This window comes from Oncorhynchus nerka, linkage group LG27 (assembly GCF_034236695.1).
Source record: "Oncorhynchus nerka isolate Pitt River linkage group LG27, Oner_Uvic_2.0, whole genome shotgun sequence".
Classification (NCBI taxonomy): Eukaryota; Metazoa; Chordata; class Actinopteri; order Salmoniformes; family Salmonidae; genus Oncorhynchus; species Oncorhynchus nerka.
In genome coordinates, this window is record NC_088422.1 from 82,665,998 (window position 1) to 82,675,732 (window position 9,735).

Below are 9,735 nucleotides of genomic sequence, written 5' to 3' on the forward strand. Positions count from 1 at the left end.
ACTCCTAAGCCAAAAGGGCACTGACATCGGGAGGATGATCAGAGAGGTGCGCCGGAGTAGAGCGTCATCGAGCCGCCTGGACTGTCCACGCAGAGAATCGTCGGAGATCATCCCCACGTAATTACATTATTATATTCTGACCCATAAGAGCGGCAGTTTGGGGCAAGGCTAGGGTTAGAATAGCATAGCTGACAAATTCACCCAGATGTATATTTCTCTCGTGTACTTTCTTTTTTCTCTCTCTCTCTTTGAAATCCCCATTTTGGGTAACACGCGCCATAGTGTGTTGGTCCTTATACTAAGTTCTAATCAATAGCCTATAATGTGTTTTGTCTATGTGTATCTTTTGTCATCATTTTAGCTTTTTAGTAAATAAATATTCAACTAAGATTGGTGTGGTACGAACTCATTGGTGAGACCCGGGTCCGTGCAGATTCACGGGCTTTACGACGTTCAGAACGAGATTGGTAGAGGCAACTGGTTAATTAGCGGCTGTTGTAAAATCGATATTCTGATATTCTTTGAGTTAATTTGGGAAATAGAAACTCAATAAAAACTAGTTTTCCCATGGTGCCCCAGGTTAATGAGTTAATAATTGCTTGATTCAGTTAATCACGCAATTAGAAACTTGTAATCATTCGATGAGCAACAGTCGTCACATTATCTAATACAACGTCACGACACAGTGTTGTACAAGATCTTAAGTTTCTTGGCAATTTCTCACATGGAATAGCCTTAATTTCTCTGAACAAGAATAAACTGACGAGTTTCAGAAGTTATTTGTTTCTGGCCATTTTGAGCCTGTAATCGAACCCACAAATGCTGATACTCCACATACTCGTCTAAAGAAGGACAGTTTTATTGCTTCTTTAATCAGAACAACAGTTTCCAGCTACAATAGTAATTTACAACATTAACAATGTCTACACTTTATTTCTGATCAACTTGATGTTATTTTAATGGACAAAAAATGTGGTTTTCTTTCAAAAACAAGGACATTTCTAAGTGACCCCAAACTTTTGAACGGTAGTGTATATAAAACAATTATTTGATTAAGGAATATATTTACCCTTACTGCTATTAGCCCACACAAAAGCATTGAATAACAGATTCACTACATGGAACAACACATAGTCCCCCCCCAAAAAATCTAAAGGACGTTTGTTCTGAAGTGTCTGTCCTATTTCTGAGAGATATAAGAAAGATCAGGAAACATTTGTTATTTTTTTAACATCTATTTAAGCCCTTATTTTTGGCACTTAACAGTCTCCATATAATTCCATTCATTTTTTCAACTGGTACCGGGGGACCTTCAGACAAGTCTTGTGAGGCCTGTGCTCGTCCAGAGCAAAACAACCCACATCCGTGAGAGTCTCATACAAGTCTCATACTAGTTTGTTGGCCGTTCGGATGCTACAGAATATTTTGTGAGAAGACCGATTTTCGGAATGTCTCATGATCCGACAAACATCACTCTAGCTCTGTCACCTTTCACCGCAGATGCTGAAGTGCAAACCAGATATCTATAGTTTAAACTGATAGATTTGTATGTGGATTTTTGTATTATACAAATTAGATTTCCGCCAGGGTCATGGACATCGGCTATAGGGGGTTAATGTCTGTACAGTGTGTTGAAATGTTGAGGTACAGTTAGATATACTGGCAAAGGGCATCAATTATCAGAAATTGATGTGTATGAATACCTCACACACTGTCACACACACACACACACACAAGCCCAGAGATGCTAAACATGTTTATGTTAATTAACGGTCATTACCGTGAGACCAGCAGTCATTTACATAACAATTACCTGGCAATATTTGGTGACTGACACAGCCCTACACATATACGCACGCACGCACGCACGCACGCACGCACGCACGCACGCACACACACACACACACACACGTTCTCTCTCTCTCTCTCTCACACACACGTTCTCTCTTTCACACACACAAATAAACGCCCACAGATAGACAGACAGACAGTAGATTTACAGCTGCCACTTTACTTGTAGATAAATCACGTAAAGTGCCTAGAAGAATGTTCCGGGGGCAAATGACTGAGCAGAGGACAGGAGACATTATCATCAAGATGAGAATCAACAAGAAGAAGATGAATCACAGCAGTCTTTATGCTAGAGAGAGGGAGAGAGAGAGGGGGGGGCAACAGAGAGGGAGAGAGAGAGGGAGAGAGATGGAGGAGGGAGAGCGGAGGGAGGGAGAGAGAGAGCGAGAAAGAAAGAGAGAGAGATCGAGGGAGGGAGGAGGGGGGGCACACACAATCTGTGGGATAATTGGACATGCCCAGCTGTTGTCTAGGACACACACACACACAATGTACACTCACTCATGCACACATGCAAGTACACACACACACACACACACACACAGATGCTGCATATGCAAGCATGCATGCACACACAATAAACCCCATAGCTTTAGAGTCAAGAGGCCTGGACCCCACGCCTTTAGCATCCTGAGGTATTTTCTCTTCAACCCAGTCTCTATTCCTTCTCCTCCATCTTTCATCTCCCTTCTCCTCTCCTCAGCCTCTCCTTCCCCCTGTAATAATTACTGTTCCTCAAGACCATCTGCAGGGGAAGAAAGGCTACTCTCTACCACAGATAGTGTGTGTGTGTGTGGGTGTGTTCCTGCCTCTGTAATTACAGTAAGCTGAGTCTCAGTGGGCAGGGAAACCTGCTACCTCCATTAAACACAGCCACTATCCTGTTCCACTGCTTCACTGGGGGTAGATGTGTGTGTGTGTGTGTGTGTGTGTGTGTGTGTGTGTGTGTGTGTGTGTGTGTGTGTGTGTGTGTGTGTGTGTGTGTGTGTGTGTGTGTGTGTGTGTGTGTGTGTGGACCCAATAACAGTGTTTTCTAGCTCTGTCTATGATAGATGAGATGTTGGAGTGAACTATAGCTCTGTGTAACGAACCATTGTGCTGCCTTGGGATACAAAAATCACTGTTACTACTTCCAATGGTTGACAGTTTCATAAGAAACACACACACACACACACAGAACAGCAACAAAACAAACACACATTTACACACACACAGCTGTAAGCTTCAGCTTGGGAATACTTTAGTAACGAAGTATTAGATGTAATTTATTACATTTTTTTAAATATGCTTTTTTTTTCAAATCAATTCAATTATGCACGTCATATTACTAACAAATATCATCCAAGCAAATTCCTCATGAAAATAAAGTAGCTGAGTGTTTGAATCCCAAATGGCACTCTATTCCCTACATAGTGCAATAATACAGGGAAAATAGTGTGATTTGGGACGTAACCACACAATGTGCTGATTATTTCAGGTATTTTAAGTATTTCAGGTATTTTAAGTATTTTAAGTATTTCAGCTATTTAAAGTATGTCAGGTGTTTTTAAGAGCTGAGTATACAGTATAAAGGACTACTACAGAAGGTATACAGAGTTTGTTCTCTATGATTACACCTTACAGCAGTAGCCTGATAATCACTGTTCTAGGAGGAACACAAAACTCTGCATCAGCATTTTCTACTAGGGACTCAACTTACCTGCCAAATCCCCAGAGAATCTCCCAATGGGTTGACTTTTCTCTCAGTCTGTGATCTGTAGCTGATGCATTGAGACTTATAACAGTTGTGCTCGAAGTCAGTTGTGTGAAAACACGACAGTTACAAAGGATATGTTGAACACACCAAGCATCAGCAGAGCCCTGCTCACTCCTTCTCTTCAGAGTCCCAAATAGCACCCTATTCCCTATATACAGTAGTGTACTACTTTTGACCAGAGCTCTATGGTCCCTGGTCAAAAGTAGGCCACTATGTAGGGAATAGGGTACCATTTGGGATGCTCACTCTCTAGCTCTCTTTTTTTCTGTATCTCTCTATCTCTCTCTGGCTCTCTCTCTTTCTTTCTGTCTCTCTCACTTTCACTCTCTCTACTCTCGATCTCTCTCTCTCTCTTTCTTTCTGTCCCTCTCACTTTCTTTCTGTCTCTCTCACTTTCACTCTCTCTACTCTCGATCTCTCTCTCTCACTTTCTTTCTGTCTCTCTCACTTTCACTCTCTCTACCCTCTATCTCTCTCTAGCTCTCTCTCTTTATTTCCATCTCTCACTTTCACTCTCTCTACGCTCTATCTCTCTCCATCTCTCCATCTTTCAATGGGGTATTTGTCTCATTTGATTAAATCTTGTTTTGTAAGTGGACCCCACACCTCGCTGCCATAAAGTGCAATTGGTTCAATGACATATTCAATTAGTTTTAGCCAAATTTTAATAGCTATTTCAATTTGAATTAGCTTTTTAATGGCATAGAATGCCCTGTGTGCTTTCTCTCTCAGTTCATTCACTGCCACATTAAGGTGTCCAGGTGAGCTTATTTTTAAACCTAAGTAATTGTAGTGTGTGCAGCAATCAAAATATATTGTGTACCAATTGAGAACTTTGGTCTAATTCCCTGAGATCTGGATCTTCTCTGGAAAACCATTATTTTTGTATTTTTGGGGTTTACTGCCAGGGCCCAGGTCTGGCAGTACTGCTCTAGTAGGTCCAAGCTCTGCTGTAGGCCATGTGCTGTGGGTGACAGCAGGCATAGGTCATCTGCGAAGAGTAGGCATTTAACTTCTGAATTGTAGAATCTAACACCAGGGGCTGAGGATTTTTCTAGAATAGTGGCCAAATCGTTGATGTAAATATTAAAGAGTGCAGGGCTCAGATTGTAACCCTGACGAAGGCCCCGCCCCTGGTTAAAGAATTCTGTTCTTTTCTTGCCAATTTTAATGCTGCACATATTGCCAGTATACATTGATTTAATTATGTCATATGTTTTACCCCCTACACCACTTTCAATAACTTTGTAGAACAGTCCTGTATGCCAAATAGAATCAAATGCTTTTTGGAAGTCAATAAAGCAAGCGTATATTTTGGTATTATTTTGGTGGACATCTTTATCTATCAGGGTGTGTAGGGTGTAAATATGATCAGTTGTGCAATGTTTTGGTATAAATCCAATTTGGCTTTTACTCAAGACATTGTACTTATTAAGGAAGTGTAGAACTCTTACATTTATAATACTATAGAAAACCTTCCCAGGTTACTGTTCACACAAATGCCTCTGTAATTGTTAGGGTCAAATTTGTCTCCGTTTTTAAAGATTGAGGTTATGAGTCCTTGATTCCAGATGTCAGGGAAATAACCTACACTCAGGATCAAATTAAACAGTTTTAATATAGACAATTTAAATGTTGCACTAGTGAGTTTGAGCATCTCATTTAGGATGCCATCAGGCCTGCATGCTTTTTTAAATTTCATAGCCTGAAGTATCTTATAGAGCTCCTGGTCAGTAATTGGGGAGTCCAATGGATTTTGATTGTCCTTTATAGCTTTTTCTAATCCATTGAACTTCTCATGAATTTGGCGTTGTTCTGCATTTGTGTAATTTTGAACGGTGTTGTAGTGTTTTAAAATGGGTTGTCCAATTTTGTAAGTCGCTCTGGATAAGAGCGTCTGCTAAATGACTTAAATGTAAATGTCCATATGTCACCAATTTGTATCGCTAATTCCTATTGTTTAGATTTTTTGCCAGAAGTTGTTTGTGTTTATGGACTCCTCAATTAGTCAGCTGCTTGCTGTTGTACTTAGCTTTTTTGGTTCTGAGTGTATGTTTATAGAGTTGTAAAGTCTCACAGTAATGAAGGCGCAATTCACCATTATTTGGATCTCTGTGCTTTTGGTTGGATGGTGTTCTAAGTTTATTCCTTATAATTTTACAATCTGCGTCAAATTAGTTGTCATCTGTGATCTTTTTTGTTTAGTTTCTTATCAATTTCAACTGTGCTTCTTTTGCCGTTTGCCAGAATATATAGTTGATGTTTTGTACTGCTAGATTGATGCCTTCTTTACTGTGAGTGTTGTATCCAGAAAGTTATCTAAGTTATCTATCTCTCCATTTCATTCTGTCTCTCTCACTTTCACTTTCTCTACTCTCTCTATCTCTATCTCTTTTTTCTGTCTCTCTCTATCTCTCTCTCTTTTTCTGTCTCTCTCACTTTCACTCTCTCTACTCTCTATCTCTCTCTCTTTCTGTCTCTCTCACTTTCACTCTCTATCTCTCTCTCTTTCTGTCTGTCTCTAACTTTCTCTCTCTCTATACTCTCTATCTCTCTCTCTTTATTTCTGTCTCTCTCTACTCTATCTCTCTCTCTCTTTCTTTCTGTCTCTCTCACTTTCACTCTCTCTCCTCTCTATCTCTCTCTCTCACTTTCACTCTCTATCTCTCTCTCTTTCTTTCTGTCTCTCTCACTTTCACTCTCTCTACTCTCTCTCTCTTTCTGTCTCTCTCACTTTCACTCTCTATCTCTCTCTCCTTCTGTCTGTCTCTAACTTTCTCTCTCTCTCTCTCTTTATTTCTGTCTCTCTCACTTTCACTCTCTCTACTCTCTATCTCTCTCTCTTTCTTTCTGTCTCTCTCACTTTCACTCTCTATCTCTCTCTCTCTTTCTTTCTGTCTCTTTCACTTTCACTCTCTCTCCTCTCTATCTCTCTTTCTTTCTGTCTCTCTCACTTTCACTCTCTATCTCTCTCTCTCTCTTTCTTTCTGTCTCTCTCACTTTCACTCTCTCTCCTCTCTATATCTCTCTCTTTCTTTCTGTCTCTCTCACCTTCACTCTTTCTCCTCTCTATCTCTCTCTCTTTCTTTCTGTCTCTCTCACTTTCACTCTCTATCTCTCTCTCTTTCTGTCTGTCTCCAACTTTCTCTCTCTTTCTGTCTCTCTCACTTTCACTCTCTATCTCTCTCTAGCTCTCTTTCTTTCTGTCTCTCTCACTTTCACTCTCTAGCTCTCTCTAGCTCTCTCTCTTTCTGTCTGTCTCTAACTTTCACTCTCTATCTCTCTCTAGCTCTCTCTCTTTTTTGTCTCTCACTTTCACTCTCGCTACTCTCTATCTCTCTCTATCTCTCTTTCTTTCTGTCTCTCTCACTTTCACTCTCTCTACTCTCTATCTAGCTCTCTCTCTCTTTCTGTCTGTCTCTAACTTTCTCTCTCTCTCTCTCTCTCTCTATTCTCTCTTTCTGTCTCTCTCACTTTCACTCTCTATCTATAGATCTCTCTCTTTTTTCTGTCTCTCACTTTCACTCTCTCTACTCTCTATCAATTCAATTCAATTCAAGGGCTTTATTGGCATGGGAAACATGTGTTAACATTGCCAAAGCAAGTGAGTTAGATAATATATAAAGTGAATATATAAAGTGAAATAAACAATACAAATTTACAATAAACATTACACATAGAGAAGTTTCAAAACAATAAAGACATTACAAATGTCATATTATATATATACAGTGTTTTAACAATGTACAAATGGTAAAGGACACAAGATAAAATAAATTAAGCATAAATATGGGTTGTATTTACAATGGTGTGTGTTCTTCACTGGTTGCCCTTTTCTCGTGGCAACGGGTCACAAATCTTGCTGCTGTGATGGCACACTGTGGAATTTCACCCAGTAGATATGGGAGTTTTTCAAAATTGGATTTGTTTTCGAATTCTTTGTGGATCTGTGTAATCTGAGGTAAATATGTCTCTCTAATATGGTCATACATTGGGCAGGAGGTTAGGAAGTGCAGCTCAGTTTCCACCTCATTTTGTGGGCAGTGAGCACATAGCCTGTCTTCTCTTGAGAGCCATGTCTGCCTACGGCGGCCTTTCTCAATAGCACGGCTATGCTCACTGAGTCTGTACATAGTCAAAGTTTTCCTTAATTTTGGGTCAGTCACAGTGGTCAGGTATTCTGCCGCTGTGTACTCTCTGTGTAGGGCCAAATAGCATTCTAGTTTGCTCTGTTTTTTTGTTAATTCTTTCCAATGTGTCAAGTAATTATCTTTTTGTTTTCTCATGATTTGGTTGGGTCCCATTTTGTGAAGTCTTGGTTGGTGAGCGGACCCTAGACCTCACAACCATAAAGGGCAATGGGCTCTATGACTGATTCAAGTATTTTTAGACATTTTTAGACATTTGACTTCGGATTCTAGTAGGGTGAGGCCGGGTACGGCAGACTTTTCTAGTGCCCGCGCCAATTCGTTGATTTATATGTTGAAGAGGGTGGGGCTTAAGCTGCATCCCTGTCTCACCCCACGACCCTGTGTGAAGAAATGTGTGTGTTTTTTGCCAATTTTAACCGCACACTTGTTGTTTGTGTACATGGATTTTATAATGTCGTATGTTTTACCCCCAACACCACTTTCCATCAGTTTCATGACAAATTGAGTCGAAGGCTTTTTTGAAATCAACAAAGCATGAGAAGACTTTGCCTTTGTTTTGGTTTGTTTGGTTGTCAATTAGGGTGTGCAGGGTGAATACATGGTCTGTTGTACGGTAATTTGGTAAAAAGCCAATTGGACATTTGCTCAGTGCATTGTTTTCATTGAGGAAATGTACGCGTCTGCTGTTAATGATAATGCAGAGGATTTGCCCAAGGTTACTGTTGACGCATATTCCACGGTAGTTATTGGGGTCAAATTTGTCTCCATTTTTGTGGATTGGGGTGATCAGTCCTTGGTTCCAAATATTGGGGAAGATGCCAGAGCTAAGGATGATGTTAAAGAGTTTTAGTATAGCCAATTGGAATTTGTTGTCTGTATATTTGATCATTTCATTGAGAATAACATCAACACCACAGGCCTTTTTGGGTTGGAGGGTTTTTATTTTGTCCTGTAACTCATTCAATGTAATTGGAGAATCCAGTGGGTTCTGGTAGTCTTTAATAGTTGATTCTAAGATCTGTATTTGATCATGTATATGTTTTTGCTCTTTATTCTTTGTTATAGAGCCAAAAAGATTGGAGAAGTGGTTTACCCATACATCTCCATTTTGGATAGATAATTCTTCGTGTTGTTGTTTGTTTAGTGTTTTCCAATTTTCCCAGAAGTGGTTAGAGTCTATGGATTCTTCAATTACATTGAGCTGATTTCTGACATGCTGTTCCTTCTTTTTCCGTAGTGTATTTCTGTATTGTTTTAGTGATTCACCATAGTGAAAGCGTAGACTCAGGTTTTCCAGGTCTCTATGTTTTTGGTTGGACAGGTTTCTCAATTTCTTTCTTAGATTTTTGCATTTTTTAGATTTTTAGATTTGATAGGGAAGCTGAGAGGTCAAATATACTGTTATGATTTTCTACTGCCAAGTTTACACCTTCACTATTACAGTGGAACGTTTTACCCAGGAAATTGTCTAAAAAGGATTGAATTTGTTGTTGCCTAATTGTTTTTTGGTAGGTTTCCAAACTGCATTCCTTCCATCTGTAGCATTTCTTAATGTTACAGTTCCTTTGGCTTTGATGCCTCATGATTGAGTATTGCTCTGTTTAAGTAGACTGTGATTTTGCTGTGGTCTGATAGGGGTGTCAGTGGGCTGATTGTGAACGCTCTGAGAGACTCTGGGTTGAGGTCAGTGATAAAGTAGTCTACAGTACTACTGCCAAGAGATGAGCTATAGGTGTACCTACCATAGGAGTCCCCTCGAAGCCTACCATTGACTATGTACATACCCAGCGTGCGACAGAGCTGCAGGAGTTGTGACCCGTTTTTGTTGGTTATGTTGTCATAGTTGTGCCTAGGGGGGCATATGTGGGAGGGAATGCTGTCACCTCCAGGCAGGTGTTTGTCCCCCTATGTGCTGAGGGTGTCCGTTTCTTGTCCGGTTCTGGCATTTAGGTCACCATAGACTAGTACATGTCCCTG